This window comes from Anas platyrhynchos, chromosome 4 (genome assembly GCF_047663525.1).
Source record: "Anas platyrhynchos isolate ZD024472 breed Pekin duck chromosome 4, IASCAAS_PekinDuck_T2T, whole genome shotgun sequence".
Classification (NCBI taxonomy): Eukaryota; Metazoa; Chordata; class Aves; order Anseriformes; family Anatidae; genus Anas; species Anas platyrhynchos.
Window position 1 is genome coordinate 44774718 of NC_092590.1, and position 23218 is coordinate 44797935.

Here is a 23218-nt window from a genome sequence, read left to right on the forward strand (position 1 = left end):
TAAGGGGATAGGGGAGGCAGATAGAGGAAGAATTATCTCCAACTGTTGAGAGAATGAGAAAGAAAAATAGGAGAGAAACGATGGAAGATAAGATCATTTTCAGAAATAAGTAAAATAAATAAATAAATAAATAAAAGCAACTGCTAAATAACAGTGACAGAAAAAAGAGATGCTGGGGCAGAGAAAAAGAAGTTTGGAATTGCATATCATGGTTACCAGGCAGTGGTGTAACCAGTCAGTGTTTGAAAGTTTGCTTACAGACAGGACTAAATCGTTTGTGATTAATGACTCCTAAGAAGGCAGGAATTGAGATTAAAAGCTGTCACTTCGAAAGCACCTGTTAGCCTAGCACTTGATTTGGGAGATAGCTGTTTTAATAGATTTCTTACTTTTCAGCTTAATTTCCTAAGAAGTTACAGCTTTGGTCATTTGTTTTTTGTTTTTTAAGAGTCACTTGCTGAATGTCTCTTAGTAGGTCTCCCCCCCCCCCCCCCAAAAAAAACAAACAAAAAACAACAAAGAAGCAAGAGTGCCTTCCCTCCCAGACTTTTTAACCAATTAGTCACATTTAACAGAGAATGAGGGACCTAAAGAGAAAACTATCCCAAACAAAAGATAGATGAGACCTAACATAGCAGAGATATTTCTTTAATGCTCCTCTTGATGGGAATATTCAGGAATAACTCAGCCAAATATCAAAGAATCAGTATGGAGGAATAAACAGAATGAGAGGTTATCCACTGAAATATCCATCAGTGACAGGACAAGAGTTGCCCTATTAGACAACAGAGAATTAATTCTGGATTCTTTCACATCTAATGACCAGACCTAGCCTTACTACAACACAATGACAAAAACTTGATTTCAAAACAGGCTTTTGAGGAAAACAGGATCCTGTAGTTCCCCAAAGCCTACATATGATTAGTTATACTTTGTTCAGTTGCCTGAACTTGAGTGTGGTGGATGTCTCTGTGCCTACTTTGTGCACATATCAGAACTGAGTCTTCAGAGCAGGTTTTCCTACACGTGAAATCTCTGAAAGGCTCCAGTTAGAGAAAGGTGTTTTTTTTTTTTTTTTTTTTTTTTTTTTTTTTTTTTTAATGCTTCAGGTCTGTCTCCAACAAAATGCTGTTCTCTAAGCTTCTGTTTAGGTTTCTCCTTTTGAAAATGGGTCTTGAATTCTCAGAGGCAAGATTGGAGAACTGAAGCAGTTAACTCCCCTTCCTTCCCATGCAGTCATGCAGTAAGGTGCTCTCCTGGGAAGTGAGAAATGTACAGCTGTGGAGGAAAATTAATCCCAGTTTACCATTTCCTACATACATCTTGTGAGCACTAGGTTACTCAGTAAATGAGGGGGTATCAAGACATCAAAGTGATGTCTTGATAGTCATCACTCTGTCATCAGAGTGAAACAGGCATTTCAAAGAGATGCTTCATGCTGGCAGTCCAAGTAGAAGGACCTTCCTGAGAACTACTGTAGGCCCATTCTGGATATTTTACTGCTGAGTGAAAAATTGAGACAGTGCTCTTCTCAGTACAGTATATGTTCTTTTTCCCATTCCATGGTTCCTACCCATTTTCTTGCCTAGGAATATCACAGAGGGTTTAGATGCCAGACATCAGAGTGTTTGGTGTGTTTTCTGGTCACTTTTGACATTTGCGGAGCATGAGCCATACTTGTTTTATGTCAAGTACAGATCTGCTGTCATGTTTTCTATTGTTTTTTCTCCAGCAAGTCATAGAGTATGAAACATAAAGTAAAATGAGGCCAAATTAGTAGACGTGCATGAAGCAAATTCAGCTTATCTTAATAAAACTTCTCTTCGACACATAGAAAAAATAAACAGAACAGTAATCCAAGAGATTAAAGAAGGGATTGACTTGATAATCCTTAGTTTATAAACTGACAACTGTTAATATCAGTTGCAGTCATTGTTGAGTTATAGATTAGCCTGTAGCTGTCAAAGTATTTTTTATCACCACTGTTGGAGGGCCAACAGATGATGATGTAATCCAAGCATGACCCGATCCCTAGAGTAAAAAATGTTTTGTATGTGGAAGTAGGACCCAGAATCAGTCCTCATCATTAATTTTAGGCAGATTGTGACACCCTAGGAAAGAAGACCCTGGAACCATATGTGTCATAAGGTATCTTCAAACTCAGTAAAACCCATCATTACTTACTCTGTGTGCCATACTTTTATATTATTGGTTCACAAGTACCATTATGGGTAATAGATTTAGTATCTATGGGTGTAGAAAACTTTTTTGTGTCTTTGTTGGACCAGATGTTCCTGAACAAGAGGTCAATTGTGGAACTTGGGGTATCTATCTGTTTTTAAAGAGTGATTCAATAAATCAGCTCCGCTGAACTCCTAGGCACCAGGAAACTTAGTGAATATTTTTTTTAATGTTGGAGAGAAAGGAAATCTCTGCTAGTTGTCCTGTTTGTAGTGTTTTTCTGTCAGGTAAGCTATGCATCAGAAACAATGCTCACCTTGAATTGAAGAGTTACTCAGATACTTTTGTAATGGAGAAAAAGGTAAATGGAGTCTGTGACCTTGCCAGTGTTGACTGATAGGCAGGACAGTTCAGGCACATTCAGGCACAGTTTCAGGTCACCTCTTTTGCTGGCTTCAGGGACAAGGTGCCCTCAGTCATGTTGGAATGCCCTGATCTCTTAAGCAGAAAAAGATTAGATTTAGTACTAAGTACTTGGTTGCTAATTTGACACAGACGAAGGAATGGAAAAGCAATTCTAAGTCTGTGGAGTGTCTCACTGCATTTTCAAATGACAAGGATAATTTTATCCGTTCTTCATGTTAATGAGAATATTAATGAAAATAATTTGATCAAATCTGCTACAAGTTCTTTGAAATAGGAGCGTGCCTCTGCTGTGTGTATTCTTAGAGGTTCTTGAATCTTGCCATAAATATTGAGGGACTTAGATCTAATTAGACTTTAAAGAGGTAGGAGAAGATAAACTGAGAATAAATTGGCAGTTTCAGAAACAGGAAAATGTAAAGCTCAAAGGTACATTTGCTAGTCACTTGTAACAGCCACCTCATTTCCTTTCTGGTACTTACAGAAGTCAGTTGGTCCCTTTTCTACATGAGCTAGCATAAAAACCTGTCAACATAGAATGAATTAAGGTTGGTTGTTCTATAAACCATATGGTGAAGTAAAATCAGAAAGTAAAGACTTGACGAAGAAATAACTTGGTGAGGGTCTATACAGGAAGTTACATGATGTTATACAGGAAATAAGACTAGATAATCAAAATGGTACTTCTGGCCTCAAAATACACAAATCTGCCCAAAAAACATATTTTGCCTATGTTTGATGAGGAAACTGGTGGTTGCTTTGAACTTCCTCAAACTGAGAATAGATCTTATGTGTTTTAAACCAAATGGACACACCTTTTTATGTCTAATTACAAAAATAATTTTCTTCATTTAAGAGCAAATAAGTGCTTATCTAATTAACTCAAATACAGGGATCTTTAAATTGTGCAAGACAACAATTACAATCCTTTTCTCACTTCCTGAAGTGGAATGTAATGCTGTTAATATGGTATAAATCTTTTCTCTCACTTTCCTTCCATTTGTGTGTGTGTGTGTATGGTAATAGAGATCAAACGGGATTAAAGAATAAACCTGAGGGGATTTTTGTTTTCTTTCATTTTATTTTATTTTATTTTTTTTAAGACGACATTTACAGATAAATGCTAGAGCAAATACTTACCCATATGCATTAATGACATTTTTTGCTTACTATCACCAAGCTACTTGTCCAAGACCATAGTTGTCATAAACAAGATCACAAGACTTCAGCTACCATTTGATTCATTCATTTTCCTTCTGGGACTTTATCCAGTTAGCCTTAAATAAAGCTACTCAGGAATTGGCCTGCTTTATGTATACATATGAATCAAACGGGAGCTGGAGTGCTATGTCTATGATCTTGCAATAGTAGCTTAATGTTGATGACTAAAAGAAGAAAAAGAAAATCAGAAGACAGTAAAGGTACTGTGTTTCTTAAATATTTATTTGAACACTTATCTAAAACACAATTTTCAGGGCATATAAATATCCTCAAAGCATGTTTGATATCAGTTACTTTATTGTTCTGGATACTAACCCTGACATATAATATTATCCTTCTTTTTTAAAAAAGTACTCTTTTCAGAAAACTTTACTTTGCATTTAATTTAAAGATATATATGTCTGTTAGATTACAAGCATGTTAGCTCTGTTTAAGGCTTTGAACAGAACCTTCAATACTGAAATATATAATTAACTCTTTCTTTGTGATTTGTCTTAAAAAATCTTTTGACTTCAATGAGCTTAGCCAAAAATTAACGCTTAAACCAGATGAGATTACTGCTAGTGTAGAATTTAGAAGATCATCGCTCAGCCTAATAATTTTAGTGTGATTAGAGACTATCTGTAAAGGAGTATAGATGACAAAAAATGCTTAAATCCGCATTCCATTTATCTAGCTGTTTTCATTTGAGGCTAGAATCCAAATAGCTCTTCAAATGCTTTCTTATGAGATTCTGAATTTCTTGTAACAATATTGCTGGGAGCAATACTGCCTGTGAATTTGCTGAGATATAGCTCCTTCTTGATATCAAATAATTCTTTAGGAACATTAAGGATCTTAAATATTAGTTCAGGAAATAACATTCTCAAATCTGACTAAAATTGAACATTTATTTTATCTGACCACAGTCAGATAAATGATAAAATGACAGTAGCATGTCATTGTAAAGTAAACCTTTAACAACAATCAAAATTTAATACCTTGTGATTAGGAATTTGATCAGACCTAACTGTATTTAATATAAATCATAAGTTTTATGATCAAATTTAAAGATATAATGGGCAGGTATCAAGTTATTGTTGCCACTGAAGTCAGTATTGACAGAAACCAGTTTCTGTCTCTGTTATGTGTTGAAAGCAGTATTTACTATTACTTGTAAAATATTTGCAAGCATAACCACTGGAAAGACTAATACTTTAATGAATTTAGAATTTGTATTAACCTATTTTCAGAATTTAATGTGCATGGTTAGATATTAGAGAGAAATTGAGAATTTCCTTTGTCATGCTGGTTCTCTCTCTCTCTCTCTCTCTCTCTCTTTTTTTTTTTCTACCGATGTGGGTAGAATAATCCACCTCTAGACTGGTAACGTAGAATCGTTTTAAGGGAAAAGTAAATTGGTTGGTTTAGGAATAAGCTTCTTCCCTGAGGTACAAGACTTGAACTGGTTACCAGCAGCAGTAGCCAACATCACAGCAAAGAGTGTTGCTGTGTGATGAAGACTTCAAGATAGCACTGTGGTCCATGCATGGTTGCAATTTCATTTCCCCCAGCTCTGGCCGTTCTGTCATGCTGATATCCAAGAGGGGCCCTTGCTGTCACAGGTACCACAACAGAGAGAGATTTACACAAATATATGTCTCTTTTGCTATTGCTTCGAGTAACTCTGAGCTCTCAGTCAGGATGACAACATTTAACCTTACATATTGTGTACAAGTTCTGGGAAGTTACTCATGTACTTAGTGACTATTTATTTTCTGAGGTGTCAGAGCAAAGAAAAGATGTTTTTTGCCTGTACCTCTTTCTATTTTTTTTTCTCTCTCTCTCTTTTTTTTTTTTTTTTTTTTTTAATCTCACTTTGTCTTCCTGCCTTGTTTGAAGAGTGGGAGTGAGAAGAGTGGCTTGTGGGTGTCTGACAGCTGGCCACTGTCAGCCCACCACAGCTGCCTAACATGCTTCAGACTATGAGGCTCACAGATTGGCAGTTTTTTATTTTGTTTTGTTTCGTTTTTTTCCCCCAGGAAATTTTTATTCTTGGAAAGTCAATTACAAAATAAACCATGAAGAGATTTACACAGAGCTAAATTAATGTTTGTGTTCATGAAATGTGTGCTTATGGAAGTTTATATGTGTAAATTCAACATAGGCCTCTACATAAGTACTTCACATTTAGTTTGGTGAGAGCAATGTTAGTGAGTCTGAATCTGCCTTTTAGAGAAAAAAGAAAAAAAGAACAGTTACGTACTAAACATAAGGGCTCTGAGTTTTTTGGAGTGATAAATAATGAGAATGCGAACTGTTTTGTTTATCGTAATTATGAAAGTTGTCTTGCAATGTAAAATTATAACAGGTTTTACAACTCCAACCCCAATTCTCATCTATTCCCTTCTCCTGGTAGTTAATGATGCAGTTTATTTAAATAATAAAATGAAAGCTCACTCCCATCAGACAAACAAGGTAGTTAAAAAACAAGCAAACAAACAAAATACTCTTCTAGTCAGGTATCTTCAGTAACATTTCTAGGCTTTAACAATTTTGTTGATTTTAACAGTGAACTAAAAATAATATTTTCTTTTAGACTGTGTCATAACTTATACTCACTGTCCTTTCACAGTTCCTTTATGTTGTGACAGATTTGAGTGTCCTCAGAGCTGATGATGATCTACACTGGAAGTGACTTTCCCAGACCTTGTGAGTAGCACCTGCATTTACTAAAAATGAAACAGTGCTTCAGAATTTCAAATGCAGGTTTGATGTACTCACAAACTATTTTCCATTGACAAAAAGATAGGTACTGTCAACTTCTCTTTGGTTTGCTTCTAAACATCTTCTTAGTTGTGCTATCAAGGACAATTACTCCATCATTTGCCTGTGTTTATAGCATATTAGAGTTTTCTGGGCTTAAGCACTGCAGTCCATCCTGACTGCTACCAAGTAATCCTTTGCAGACTTGTAAATCAGAACTGTGGCTGATATTCAGCAGCATGATTGTCATGTTTTTAAAACTTTGCTAATTAAAACTTTATGAGCATGCAATTAAAAAACAGAGAAGTTTCCCTACATTGCAAATGGAAGCATGCCATAGAGTTTCAGCAAAAAAATAAGCTTCCTTAACACTGGCTTTTCTTAAAAATAAATAATTAATTAATTAATTAAATAAAATAAATTGACATTTGGTGTTTTCAGGCTTTTCAAACTGTTTACCACATTTATCTTTGAAACTCTCATACAGCTAATTTAACAGTATAAACGTAACAAATCAGTCTTCTTAGTTGGACCTTTTAACTAGCTGCAGCTTCAGGTAGAGTCTTTGTCACTGTTTTTATATGCTTAGTGAAAAGCGGACTTTTAAATAGAAAACCTACTGTTCACAAGTGTGAAATATTGTTTCAAAAAGGTTTCTGGGATCCAAACCATGAGCAAACATAATTCTGTGAAGGCAAGGTTGTTGGAAATCTAGAATGAAATTCAAGATAAAAACAATTAAGGATAAAGGGAACAGATTAAATAAGATCTGTTAACTTTTACAGTATGTCCCTCTGATGTGTTTCTATAAACAATATTAAAAAAATGTAATAGATCCTATTGAAGCTATTAAGATGAGCTTGACTTTTGTAGGTTTTATCAAGTGACCCAAATCATGACTGCTTTGGTTTGAATTTCAAACTGGGTCATATATAGAGTGCCAACACTTAATAAGTTTTAGTGTTGACAAGTATTTAAATTCACTTTAATTATCTACTACCATTTGGAAGACGAACAAAACTCCAAACCAAAAATTAATTCACTTTGAAGTGCTCCATTCGGTCTCAATAAAGTCATCACAGTACTCCACAGGAAAATGAACATACATTAAGCAGAATAGTTTCTCTTCTACTGCAGTTTTCACTTGAGCAATCACATTTCTGAATTTGGAATTAGAAGAAAACAACAGAACATGTTGAAGTACTGTTTTCTAGAATGTACAGGATCTGATATGACTTTTTTTTTTCCTTTGTTTGCAGCAACTGAAACCCAGATGAGGAGTAATAATGCTTTAATTGGGAGATCTAATAATTATTTCAGTGTTTGTTGACGTTGTTGTTGTTGGTTTTTTTTATTTGCTGTTTGTTTTTTGGAGTTGTTTTGCTTTTTTATTTTTTTCTGTCTGTATGCTACACTACCTTTGATTTAGACATGCATATTCATTTTCAATGTCTGTTGTTTGGTGGCTTTAATCTTCTATCTACGTACTAGTCTTACCACACTGTACTTTCTGTTAATCTTTTGTCTTATAATCCAACAAAGTTAGTTGCTGGTGTGAAGCATGCATTTTTTTTTTTTTCCTTTTCTCAGTGATTTTCCAGGAAGTCTTGCTAGCATAAATGGCCAAGAACTACATAAATCCTATATAAATACTGGAGGACTACAAGTCATAGCTTAGAAGAAAAGCACAGTTCAGTGAATGGGTCACTGAACAACCACAGAATGGTTTCTGGGCTTTCTTCTCAGTGTTACCACTGGCTTTTTTGGGCATCTCTTTTCATCTTGCCTAACATTTAATTTCCTGGTCACCTCTTACCTATTGATATGGCAACCATTTTAAGGTTCTTATGGATAGATTTTTTTTCTTCTGGTAGGCACTGAACAAGGAGAAGATCTTCTGACTTTGTCTTGTATCACAGACTTATTTAATTCTTAGCATAATGCCAATCTGTGTATTACAGGAATCTCTCTTCCTGTAATAAATATAGTAAAATAAACTTCAAGTTTTAGGACTTCTAGAGGTGAATCATTATGTTGGTGTAATGCAGGAAATGCATACGCAGAGAAACAAATTTTATCACAAAAAATAGAAAGCAAGTCAGAGCAGAAGGCATACTTTGACATTTATTAACATGCAAATTAAAGATATAATTGCACAGAATGGATAGTGCCAGAATGCCAAATGGCAATTTCCCACTATATGTTATGGGATTGCAGTACTAATTATGTGTGCATTCAGTGAGAACCAACCAGTCTGGAGCAAAGTAGATGATAGTTCTTTGGAAAATGTACGTATGTTATTACATTGTGTATTGCCCTAGCAATACTCTTGGTTAGGTATTAAATTGCAAACTTACTTTTCCAATTTATCTGTGCTTGACTTTGCATATTAAACATCTGTATTTTTTTTTTTAAATGTTACAAACTAGGAAGGGAGGAAGGGATAATGAAAATGTTCACCCTACAGAGGTCACTGGCAAGTTTTAAAACTTTAGGTTACTGTGAGCATCACAGCAGTAAAGTACTAACTGATGAGTGCTTTTTTTTTTTTTTTCAGTATACCTGCCACTAGAGGGGAATGGAAGTACACATTTTGCCCTTGGGTTTCACACCTCTTTACTCAAAATGGTGTTGTGATTGCACAGTCTTGGGGTCCTGAAAGAGTCTATTCTGTCAGAGTTCTGTTCCTCCTCATTCCAGTCTGTGTCCTCTCTCAGACTTTTGTTTTCTCTCCCACATCTGTCCCAGAGTTTCTTTACTTTTCCTCTCTTGTTGTCCTGGTGTGGAGAGGGTGCATTTCAGGTGCTATGAGCTGTGTAGGGCTAGAGCATGCTCGGCACATAGAACATTTGGCAGAATTTAACTTCCGAACTCTTCATGTCTCTACTGACCAACTGAAATTGCCTGGCTATATGCAATTATATTGAGTAAGTCTTGGATAGTATGGGAAAATATGTCTGATCTGAGAAGAACTTTGTAGAGGTACTAAAGCTTCTTGACAAAACAGAAATAACATTGTAATTAACCTGGCTGAAATAAGTAATTCCTCTGAAGGGGCCTGTTCACACCACCTAATCTGAGGCACCTGGTTTAAAGATCTAGGTGAGCCTAGTTGATACAGTTTTTTTGTAGTCAGTGATGAAAAATAGATTCTGTTTGCTAAACTGATAAGCAAACCCAGGATTTATTATGTAGTTCCATAGTTAGTATTTGTACAACTTAATATATGCTGTTCACTGCCTGTGGGAAAGAAGTTGCTGGATAATTAATGTAGACAAGTAGCTAAGACTGAAGAGGCATTTGTTGAAGTCTCCTTTGAATTATTAAGTTCCATATTCAGTAAGACAGAAGTGAGATTAAAAATAAAGTGTCAGAATCAGCTTTTATTGATCACTAATTCAGGATTTATGCCATTATTTACATATATTAAAATCAATTCAAAGGACACTGTTACCAATATACCATTTGGAAAAATTGTACAAATTTAGAAAATAAAACAAACTTTCTGTTATATGTGTTTAGTGATTAGTAAGCTAGTGATGCTAAGCTGTTAGTTACACTGAGTGTTACACCAGAAAGTAGAGGGAAATCAATATTATGATCTGTGTATTCATTTCATCCATGGAGTTTGCTCACAGTGATTCAGTGAGGGACAAGGAATGAAAGTTTTTGACATGACTATCTGTAAGAAATATTAATTACCTCTATGATGTATAAACAGGCCTGTATTTTACATAAATTTTCTTGATCAAAGTGATTGACCTAAAACCACTTGATCCCAATTAAGAGTGATGAGGAGGAAGTGAGTAATATTTTTTTTTGTGTCTGATGTGGTGTAATTTGCTTTACTGTGAAAGTAGGCTGTGAAGGAGGAAAAACAGTAGTAGTACTCCAAATAAATCTTAGAGTTTCTCACATCATGCCTATAAAGTAGCTGGTTAAAATTGATTATTCCCAACTTGAATCTGAATCAGAGAAGTTATGTGCTAAAAGAATATGTCTTATAGCTGCTAAGACCTTTCTGAAGTCATTTCTCCAAAGGATAAAATGTTGGGCAGTATGGATACATTAAACTTGAGAATAATTAATTTTTACTAAGCTCCCAAATGAAATGAATGGAAAGAGAACCAGAATGACTTTCTGCAATTATAGTGTTACAAAATATTACTTAGAAGTTAAAATGAAAAATGCTCTAAACATCTAAATGTTATTAATACTTTGAAAAATGAAAAGGTAACAAAGGCCTGAAGGTAATGTACTAGTCAGTCGTCTTTTAAAAGTGGTCTCTAAAGTGAAAGTAAGGCAAACATTTATTTTTATATGACCATTTGCTTTTTTGTAAGTTAAAATATAAAGAATACTTGTGCATACTTGCGTCCATAAAAGGCTAGGTAACAGGCATTCACCAGAAGTTACCATCTGTTCTGTCCCAGTGCTGCATATTCACAGTGCTGACCTGAAGAACAGTGTTTTGTAACCTCACGATAGTGAGAAAGGCATCATTTACAAAATAATATTTAAAGATATTTTGTATATTCCTCAATAGATGGACGATTGCTAAAGGAAATTAAGTATGATGATGGATTCAGTGGTTACATGTACTCATATATGGAAAAATTCAGTTTTGCCGACCCTCAGAGGTATGTAATGCATTTACGTACCAAAGCTTTCTAGGAAAGTCCCCAAAGCATCTCTATATATTTATATTACTAGATATGTACACAGACACCTAAGTTGAAGGCAGCTGCCTTCAATTTGTGCCTAAGTCTGTACAGGACTCTCAGTGTACAGCTTAGGTACTTTACACACCCCACCTCAAGGTTTCATCTGGCAGGCATATGCAGAGCATGACTAAATTTCACACAAAGACGGTTTATATTTTAGCATTTTGGAACAGTCACATGGAAGGAGGAGACCAATGTTACAGTCCCCAGGTGAAATCTGATATCTCCCCTTCCAGGAGAGTGCCATAACCATTAGATTATATATGTTCTAAGATTGCACTCAATTAGATTTTTCTACATGAAAAAAAGTGAATGTGCAGTGAACAACAGTGTGAATTTACAGTACCCTTGCTACTCCCTGCTAACTCCCCACATGGGAATTAATTTACACATTTCAATTTTGGTAAGCTGACTTTTACAAAGGCACTTCTACTGTGTGCTCTGGTTATATACACACAGTTTTGCTAGCATCCAGTCTCGAGCTTTAACTCACTGACCGACATACTGAACTTTGTGTTGACCTTAGAGCCAGAGGAATGCCAGATAATACGGCTGAACTTGTTCTTCCTCTGTCATACAAGTTACAAATTGGTGGACGAAATAATTGCAAACATACAGAAACATGGGCATGGCATTTGGTAATTAAAGAGAAGTAATAGCTTGTTAAGTTCCCTTATTAGTGTAAGTGGTCACCCATGGTTTGAGGTAACTATTTTGACTTTACACAGAGTATTCATGTGGTCATCTACTGCTGAGAGAAAATTTCAAAACCCAGTACTGTACAAGGGAGATGCTTGAGTGCTTGAGCATGTGAGCTCTTCTACTTTCATTGCAAAGTCAGCCAGGATAATTTAAACATATTGAAATACAATATTTGAACCTCGTAGAATGATTTTATTTTACCTGAGTGAAAAATCAACATCCTATCATGTTACATGGCCAAAAAGGCAATTTCAAAAGAAAACAAAACAAAACAAAAACACCATGAGATCATGATGGGCAAAGAGCAGGGCTCAGTAATTTTGTGAGTCATTCTTTTACGTATCTGACTGCAAATATAAGAGTAGTCTGTTAAGCATTCAGTCTTTGAATATTTATTGAATTTAAAAACTTCAAACATTTTAATTAGCCCCTTCTTGCTTAATCATTGTATTTCCAATGCAGCTTTTAAGAATTTTGGCATCTTTTAGAGCAGGTAACAATCTTTTTTTTTTTTTTTTTTTTTTACTTGATTTATATACATGCACTCTCACACAGATAAAATCAACATTCTGCAATTACTGTAAAGACAGAGAAATAACTGTATCCTGGTGTGTTGTTTGGGAACCATTGCCATACTGTAATTTTCAGTTTTGCTTGGATAATTGCCTTGCCTGTTATTCAGGTATATCATTTTTACTCTCACCCTCCTTCACTTTCTTTCCTCATATGTTCATATATTTCCTTTAGACACACCTGAAGAATAATGAGACACAATGGATACGTAATGTTCTACCTATTTCAGTTGTAGTTCAACATAATTCAAATAATTAGTATTTAAGATGGTGATACTTCCTGCAGAAACTCTAAATGGCTTCCCATTCTCCTAGGGTCTGAACACATTTTCTACATTAGAATATGCTCTTTGCTTGATGAGTGATAGATGCTTTTCTCTGATGGTTGAGCAGGGAGCTTTGGCAAAATTTTGAGATAGCTCTATCCAGTGAGATTGAGGGGAGTACCAGCAGGCATGGGAGCTGATGTGACTTTATCATATTCTGTATGCGCTGGGAACCACACTTACACATAGAGACGCTGGTGAGTATCCTCTAGAGCAAGCATCAGCTCAGGAAGTAGGTAATATTCAGGCTCATGTTTGGTAGGTCAGACTACAAAGGCAGTGGGGTTCCCTTGATGCTTGGTAACAGTCACAGATAAGTAGTGCGTAGCAGGCTGTTAGACCTCATGCTCAAGGCCAGCTCTCAGAAGGAGATCTAGAAGTGAGTTGGTGGCCTCTGGGCTTTGGCAGAAGGCGCAGCAACCTATGGGTATCTGTAAGTAGAGAGACGCTGTTGTCCTCATCTCCTTGAATTGGACTAAAGGATTTGAATATCTCCCAGTCTGAACTACAGAGGAGGGGAATAGAGTCTTGTATCTGTTTTATCTCAGTCTCTGGAAAATACATGGTTAAATAAGAACTGTGGCCTTCTGTTCAAATTCAACTATTTCAGTGCCCGTGTCATCCTTTCTTCTGTTGTCAGAACCAATGTGTGATGTGATGATGTAGGAAATGGCAGCAAATACTGTGGTTAAAATATTTCTAGGCTTTGCCTGCTTCAGTGTAGGCTCTGCAACAGATCATAAATGTCATGATCACATATCAAGTATTCTAAAATAGTAGATTATTTTAAGAAATAGTATCAGATCATGTATTTGGAGATCAGCAATTGCCCAGGAAAAAAAAGAACAAAACAAAAAAAAAAACACAACAAAACACAACACTTACGGCTGACCCTCCAAATTCTCATATATGAATGTCATATGAATAATGTCCTTTGCATGGATAATCTCAAGTATGACTCCTCCATTGTAATTTGCTGCCACGCTAATGCCAAAATTTATTGTTTAAACTGGGGCTGTTTTCAAAGCGAAGCTGAATTAGTCCCCAGCCCTGTATTGCAGCATCTGGCTTCTGACATCTCTGTGTCTTGATGTGCCCCAGATCTGGAGATCTCCAGGGACCCTCGGAAATGCTTGTTCCCTGGGGGTGCAAGATGGGGCCCAGCAGAATTGTGCTGCCCCACAAAAGCTCCATCACCTTGTTGTAGGAAAGCTCACCTCAGCTGCAGTGTGTGGCATAAAGTACAGTCGGTGTTGAGGCCAGAAGGAGTTAGAAAGCAATTGGCACCTAGCAGGGAGTGAGTGATCATCACCCCGAAGTCACGGAGTGTATAACCCTCCCCTCCTACTCCTCTCTGGGAGACTGACCTAAATTTTTTAGAAGTGGGGAGTGTGCAGACAGGAAGATAGATGTGTACAGAAAGTCTAAACAAACTGGTTGCACTGCCCCCGTGCTCTGAATTACCAGTCTGTTCCTTGCAGATGGCAAAGATCCTCCTGTTCTGCACCCGTGGTTCCTGTTGGTATTAGGGAATTCTGCAAATCTGGTGGACATGGCCAACAAAGGCAAATTTAAAAGAGAGGATAATTTTGCCCACAGCTATGGAAGATGAGAATTATGTCTTGTTTCAGCTCTGTGGGACACCACACTGTTACATACAGCACGTTAATGTTAGGGTGTTTTATTGTATCAGTCTCTCATGCTGTGTTCATTTGTATGGACAACATGACTTCCATAATATTTGTTTTAGGGTCATTTTATTACTTTAATAATGAAGATTTGGATTGTAATTAAAGCCTGTATGATTTGTTTTAATAGCTAGCAGCTTGGTTCAGCATATGTTTAGATATTATAAAACTGCTTCAATAGACAATGAATTCATTTGTCCCTTTTGCTTATTAAAATGCACGTGTACTTCATCAGGTTTATTCTTTGTGAATTTTATGAGTGTGGAATTAAATAATAAAGTCACATGCGAAGACATGCTAAATTTGGGTATTGATTGATTATGACTGCCCTTGTGAGAGAAAGAACTGAGAAAGCAAGTAATGATAATTGTATTTAACATTAAAATAATAACATTTTGCATATTTAACCACATCTTATGAATGATCCCACTACTGTGTCATATGGCATTGTTAAAATAGATTGCTGACCAGAATAAATTTATATGATTATAGATTATAAATTTATATGAATTATAGATTTCATGCTTTTTACTTAGTAGTTCTACAAATGAAGTTCTTCCTTTTAAAACTCCACCTTTCAATCACATTTGATTGGTCCTGTTTTTATCATTTATTAAGTGGCATTCTCTGTCTTTTAGCATGATCCTTACTGTCCTTTAGCACTCCTTATACAAAGATATAGTTTTGCTTCCCTTTCATTAAGTTCCAGTATTTTCTGACAGTGAGCTTATGTTGTCCACATCATCTGCTACAAAGATTATTTTAACTTCCAGTTCCTTTAAACTGTTTCTCTTGTAACAGGACCCAGACCCATGAGGTGTTGAACATTTCTGATGAGGAATTGGGTACCTTCAACACTATGTGACTGTGAAGTGACTCCAAAGCAGCTGAAACAATATTTGGTGAGGATTTCATAGACTTTATTGTGATACCTAAATATCATACCCCAAGCCAAAGTCCTGTTAATCAGTTTTGTTCTCCATCCATATATTACAGGGAAGAGAACTGGAAAAACACGAACTACTGGGTTTTCATTTGTGTTCTCTTTCCTCCATTTCTTTTCAGTGGAGAAAGAACAAAAGAATCCTGCCTTGTTCCTTTTTGTTTTATTAGTGATCGTTCTAGCACAGTCTTTTGTATACCTACATAACAGCATCACTTGTAGCCGCCAACTACACTTCTTACTCTGGAATATCTTAAATATCAAAATGTCTTGTACAATAATGAGGTAAATACCATCATCTCAAAAACTGTCAGAATAAATATTTGGATGTATCTGCTAATTTATTGTAATCCTAGATCGTATTATCTCAAGTTTTGAGATAGTTGTCATCAGAATCCATGTCTGAGTCTTAAACGGTCAATGCTTTTGTCTGTGGTCTACACTGCCTCATGAACTCCTGTTCTGTATTTCTAAGACAGTAAAAGACTTTCTGTGGCATTTTGTTTTCATGTCCTGGTTGAGAAATCAATACATTTTTAAATGTTCTTGAACTGGGTAAAAAAAATAAAATAAAGATTAATGTACAATTTAAACTGTTTAAATGTACAGTTGTCAAATGTTCCACTGCAGTCTTCCAGAATAATCAGGTTATCCACATATAAACACACACACATTTAGTCTTCAAGTTATGCTCAATAGGGTCTTAAATGGTGTCCTTGGTTACCAATACATGTATGTGCTGTTCCAACAAGAGGTTCCAGCTCTGAAGAAGCATCTTAAGTTTTAATTTGTGTTTAAATACTTTACCAAGTCAGGGCCTAAAGTGTTGCAACTCAGCATTATTAATTTTATTAATTTCTGTTCATCAATATAGCTATTTAAATAGATTAAGAGTTGGAGGGAAAAACAATCCAACAAACAAACAAGCAAAAAAAACCCAAACAAATCCAGAGGTTTACATGGCTTAGCCAGTCAGAAAAAACAATGGGAAAGTGAAATGTGTCATGGTTGGAGTACATGAACATGGAGTACATGCTCCATGGGAGGTGTGGGACTCAGTACCATGGTTGGTATGATATAAACAAAATATCCTCCTCCATTTATTTTTAAAATGGGTTAGAAACAGATTATGGAAAGTATTTTATGACATGGTTGCCTGTGATAAGAAGGAACTGGATTCAGTAGCCTCAGAGGTCTTATTGTTGTGTTCCTAGGGAGGAAATTTGTTGCAGAGCCAACCATCCTGCCTCCTTATTCTTGTCTGCCTTACAAGACTGGGAAGAAAAAAAAAAATGTGAAAATGAGCTTCTATTTGTTTTGCCACTGGATTTGTTGAAGTCTATTTGGGAAGATAGTGAGGCTAATCTCACTAATGGCCTCATAAATGTTGCCCAGTTTGGAAAGTAAATGGCTGCTGTTGCAGCATTCAATTTTGAGGAAAGGGCTTATTTCAAAGAAAGTCTTCAGAAATCTGTGTTGGAACCTGTGTTTCTGGTTAGGGCACATCTCAGCTTTGTCCCTCTGCAGCTTCACAATCTAGAGATGTCATGATGATATAACAGAGATCTGTGGGAGTAGTTTTTATTTTTTTTTTAAAGATTTTTTCCAGAAGCAGAAGTGAACAAATCTGAGCCACTGGCTATCTGTCAGAGTGGTTACGGTGCTAATGAAAATTTGGAACGCCACTGCAAACTGGAATGTTTGGCAGAAGCAAAACACTTCTGTGCTGTTTATGAGGTATATAAAAAGGTCAGTGTTACTTTATAGATTTTTAGCCTTAGCAGTATTTTCTTTTTTATAATATACTTTTTCTTGTTTTCTAACAGCCGTGACTTTTTGTTCTGGATATGAAATGTCACTTTTTGATTGGTTGGTGTATTGTTGGAAAATACACTGTTTTTCTAAATTCCAGACACATTTTGACTGTACCATTAAGAAAACATTGCTCCTGGAATAATAAACAGTGGGGTTATTTTAAGCTGTTGTCTTACATGTCTAAATCTGCAAAAGAAAGTGTGAGAATAATAAAGGAATGATCAAGGCTAGATTTCTTTAGTTCTACCAGGCAGGTCATCAGTTGGCCTATTGGCAAAACTCCATTCCTTGTAATGGACCTACATGTATTTCCAGAAGTTGCAGGTTTGGACAGTAAATGTTTCAGAATCACTATCAACAGACATACCGATTTTTTCGTACCAGGATCCTTTTTTAAAATTATTTTTTAACATTTTTTAAATTTTATTTATTTATTTATTGTGATGCTAACATGCCCCTCTGTAAATAAAAGGAAGAAAATGATTTATTTATTTATTATGCTACTAGACAATTGTGTTGACCAGTAAAGGCCAGCATCACATAGTGAGGTAAGACTTTGTGCTAGAAATGCACTGAACCCTGTACAGCATATAAGTAGTTTGTTCCTCAAATGAAATCAGATTTATTTTTTTTTTAAATCCCTAATGGTTATTTAGGAGGGGAAAAATATATATTTTGTAGCCCTACCAGGTGCTTAGATTTTGGGAGGCACTGATATGTCCTGAAATTCAGAGCCATGTATGTGTGTCTAGCACAGATAAAGGGCTGCAAAATGTTGGCGGTTTGCATTCTCTCCTGTTCTGATTCCCTCAAAAAATCTACCTATTCTCCTTTTACTAGCAACTTTTCTTCTAGGTACAAAACTGAATGCTAAGGAACACAATTAAAGCCCATTGATTTAAACTACATCTTATTATTTTAATATTCAAGTGACTGTGCTCCCCCTGTGTGGCCTACAGTACATAGGTATAACACGGTATTAGCAGCTGTGAAAACAGTCTGCCTTCCCTATGTTTAGATACCTATCTGTGGCTAGGGAGTAACAGAGGAAGTCAAAACTCCAAGAATATAATGAGGGTAGGGAATGTACAGTCGGCGCATTTCTTCCAAATCTTGCTAAGTAAAGCAATTTGAAGACTTGTCCTTTTGTTCTGCCAAATTTACCAATCTGAACTTTGTCTGACAGATTATATACACTTAATCTCGTTCTTTCAAAGACAGGCCTCTCTAGTGCTGTGAGGTTGTGGCTCATGACTTAAATCTTCCTCCCTCAGAAACTGATGTGATTTAGCCTGTATAGAGGCATAGGCAACAAGGTTAGATATGAGTAACACTGCTAGATCCCCAAGAAATAGAGTTCTAGTGTCTGTTTGTGAAGTAGCTCTTCAACAAGCAGTATCTGTTGAAGTGCAGAAAGTGCAGAAAACTTTTCAGATCTAAATTAGGAGGTATGCTAAAGTTATACATGTCATTTAGTAGATGATAGGAGATGTGATAGAAATTGGTCAAGGTAATCAAGATTTAAAGAAAAAAATAAAAATATAGATTCTTTACAATGGTAACATACACTTTCCAGAGCAACCGTTTCTGGGAAGATAAATCTTTCTTTTTGTTCTTTCCAATATATTATATACAATATATATATATATATATATATATATATATATATATATATATATATATATAGTATATAATTGTATATTGTATATTATATATATTATGGCTGTTTGAGACAAGTGATCAGTCTAGAAAAACTAGACAGTTGAGTACAACCTTGGCAGTTGAGAGGACAGATGTCTTTGAAAGGGCACCCCTCATTTCCAGCAGGATGTTGCTGCCTTTTGTAAGTCAGTCATTAGACTAATTTCTTAAAATTATACTTTGGTCTTGAAACTAAAAACTGTGTAGCACAGGCATCCTGATGGGTTCTTATTCATCTGATGTAGAAGTTAAATAAGGTGCCAACAAAGCATGAAGTCTCCCCTTTAGACAGGAGTTGTCAGTACCTTTCTGGAGATGAGCAAACAGATTATCTAGATGTTTTGGCATAGATCACCCCTTGGGACTCTTATTGCATGTTTTCTTTCATGGGTCTAGACATTTGGAAGTGGCTGTTGCTGTTCTCTAACTCACAACCTATTTATAATCCCCCACAGGAGGGGAATTTATGTGTTCTCTTTTCATTTATTTTAATTTGCTGACTTTATGGCATTAAAAACAGTAGTAAGGCATATAAAATAAACAAAAACTTAGATAGACAGTAGTCTGGTGAACTGTTTCAGGGACCCAGTTTTCATGCATAAATTGTTAGTAGCCACCCAAGCTAAAGAATTTTGGTGTGATCTCTATTATTTTCTCTGTCTAGATAAAGTTGTCCTTCAGATCACTGTCACCTTTTGCCCCAGGTGATTGCATATGTTTCTGAGTATTTTGGTCCCAAGTCACGGGCTTGATGTCAGTCACTTTATTCTTTCCATCATTGTCATCTTTTTTCCTAGAATAATGTTTTAAAGCCCTAATTGGAAAAAAGCCCTACAGTGGTAAAGAATGATTTCTAACTGGAGCAGACAAAATAAACCAGAAATGAAATAGGTTGCCACAAATCAGAAGGAGAACTTGTGTAGAATTATATTTCATCTAGTTCTATATACTGTCTTTTTCAATGGTGCTTCCCATTGGACCTCCCTTCTTCAACCTAGCTACTCGAATGTTACATTTCTTCAATGCTTAAAAATGTTTTGTGACTTCCTTACTTTTTAATAAATATCCACTTACTAAACAGCTTCTTGATCACTGTATTGCCTTTTAATATCATTCCAAATTTTCACTGCAAGATTTTAGTTTGGTAGTTATTATTACAAGGATTTTATTATTACAAGGATCCAGGCTCTGCAATCTTTTGATTTTGTTAAAAAACAAACAAAAATGGGCAAAATGCTCACAAAAATCTGAAAACCTTTTACTCCTACAAATAGATGAGTTGAGAAAAGTATCTTATGTCAGGCAGAGAATAAGTAGCCAAAAGCCTTGTGTTACCTTGCTGATGAGATTTATAAGACAGTTTTCAAATCATATGGATTATATTCTTACTAGGTCAATCTTGCATTATTTTTTGCTGCCTATTCAGTGATTCTTCGGTACAATCTTTCAGTAGCTGTTTACTTTGCATATCGCTGTTATGTGATACACATGTACTTTAAAATTGGCTACCTGATACCCTGAGAACCTGGTAATGTATATGGTTTGATGATACTTGTTTCGTATAGGAAAAACTAGACTGGTACAAGTAACTGCAGAATGATCTGGACAGTTGATTAGTAATCTGAGCTGGTGCTTATAGGGGTAGGACAACATGGAAAGGATCTTCTTAGGCTGAAATTGGAAGGGTGTCTGCACCACTTTGGAAAGGTGCAAGGGGCTGGAATAATTACTTTGTCACTAGGTCTGTGGATTGGTCTGTAGTTTTAGGGTTATGTACTGCCCTGAGCCATTAACTGTATACATTGTATTATTATTATTTTTTAATCCATATAACAGAAAAAGTTGTTTTGAACACAAAGCTCTGCAATGGTTTGTAAGATTTAGATTCTTTTTCAACTCTTCTTCTTCCCTGTTATTTGCCTTGTTCCCGTCCTTATATGCTGCTATGAAAGCTGCTATGTTAGCATGATTCTTTCAGCAGATGAAGCAATCAGCAACATCTATACACCCTGTGACTGGGATAGCCAAGACCCCATTTTTCTCATTGTGTCCAAGTCTGTATTCTCTAATCCCCTTGGTATTCATATTTTAAAAACACAGAAGCTGATTTTAGCAACACTAAAGCCAATGAGAAATGCAAGAGCTCCGCACCTCTGGGAATCCGGCCCACATCCCTTTTGTTTTGAGTGTAGAATGGACCCTAAATGAAAAACCTTTTGTATTTTGGAAACTAGGAGGAACTGAACCAAATTTCTTCATACTTGGCAAAAACAGAATTACTTTTGATGGAGAACAAGCATGGAAAGTTCTAGTCTGAGAGAATTATTTTTGTCAAGTTATGACAAGTCTGAACACAGAGTTTTGCATAGAAATCCCTTCTCATTTTACTGTCTACAGTGACAGTAGAATACATTTATGCAATCCCCCCCTCCAAAAAAAAAAAAAAAAAGAAAAAAAAAAGGAGGATTTAGATTTATATTCACCAAACAATTACTAGTAAGCAAAAACAAAACCAGATCAGCATAACGATGTTTTTGTGAAGCGTAACAATTTTGGTTTGGCCCAAATATACAGATACAGATTTGGACTTTCTGTCACAGGTTGCCAAACATTTGTTTTCATTTAGATCTGTGTATATGTGCGTGTGCATATTGACAAAGAGAATTTGACTCCAAGGAGAACAGAAGTACGATCCAAATCCCAATACAAATCCTTCCATTGACTTCACTGGGAGTTGGATCAGCACCTTAGTGAAAATTTTCAAAAGAGAGTGTCCAGAGTTAAACTACCAGTTCTTCATCCAGCTCTCATTGAAATCAATTAAATATCTCCATTAACTCTAATTGTTGTTGTATCCAGCTTGAAAATAGACAGATTTTACATAATCAGACATATAGAGTCTCTTCTTTTAGGTGTATTTTGAACAGTCTAGGGCATGAGAATTTACGGACAGAGGACTCAAGGCCAATATTAACTGAGTACAAACTATTAGAGGTTAGAAAGTAAAATTGCTTGCTTTTAAAAGGGTATGTTTTCTGGAGTAAATCAGAAGTCTTCATTCTCTGTAAATTGTTTTTCGGGTTTAAAAAGGATTGAACTGTGGCTGCCTCTTTGTTGGTTCTGGTTCAGAAAAGCAACCCTATTCAGACAGCAGTAAAGCAATGCAACTTAAGTATATGCGTAACTCCTTTCTTAAGAAGGGATAGAATTAAACACATGCTTTAGTGATTTCCTGACCTGGGGCTTTTATTTTCCTTCTGTGAATATTAGTGAAAGTACCTTTTTGTTCATAGGAACACTCATGAAAAGCACATTTTGAGCCCCTGGCTGAGATTTGCTTAATCTAATCAAGTAAGAGAAAAATCACATGATGTATATTAGGTAACCTGTTGCACAATTTGTGGGTGACCATTAAATTATTTCAGATAGTAAAAGTTGTAATAACTTCTAGTGTAATCTCAGATAATTCATAAACATAATAGAGATCTGTTCTCTAGTTCTGGATGTTCCCTCAGTAAAGAACATTGCAAGATGAGGGATATATTTTGCTAGAAAATAAAAACACCTGAAAGAAACTTCAGATGTATTTTTTTTCTTTCTTTTTCTTTTTTTTTTTTTTCATAAGGCAAAACAAAACAATAATTGTCTTCAAAGAGCTTCCATTGTCTACACTGCTCAGAGATTTTCTGATTGAAAAGAAATACATCCAGTCTAAACAGTCTCCTTGTGGTCAGACTTGCAAAACATTGTGCTTAAAGTACACCTGTGGAAATTACAAAAGAGCTAATAGCCCTTACAGATAGCTTCAGGTACCTTTCAAACAGTATTACCAAGTTTATTTATGCAAGCTCAGATGAATATGATATTTGTGTGAAGAAGTGTGTATTTGTGAAATGCTTTAGAAAACACTTGGGAAAACATTTTTTATGTTTTATATGTTTATGTACACGTTCCATATGTTAGACAAACTTTGAAAAACTTTTAACCAGAGATTTCTGGGTCAAATGACCTCATTTATTATTTGTAAACTAAGCTATCTAATCTGGCCCAAGGTCTTTTTATCATATGGTGTAAATCAAATAAACTCATCTGTTCCTCGGGCTTATAATTATAGGGAGTTTTCAAGTCAACAGTTAAATATGAGCTCTGTTCATCATAGGGCCAAAATGGATCAGCG

At 35.6% G+C, this 23218-nt stretch overlaps 1 long non-coding RNA gene across 1 annotated transcript in view; it reads left to right on the forward strand.

Moving 5' to 3' along the window:
• Positions 1-16070, forward strand: part of LOC110351974 (uncharacterized) — a 221914-nt gene extending 205844 nt beyond the window's left edge. Inside the window, exons 11-13 of the long non-coding RNA XR_011809124.1 lie at positions 6440-6516; positions 15384-15484; positions 15579-16070. This is a non-coding gene — a long non-coding RNA (uncharacterized lncRNA). The remainder of the gene's footprint in view (positions 1-6439; positions 6517-15383; positions 15485-15578) is intronic.
• Positions 16071-23218: the final 7148 nt, after the last annotated feature.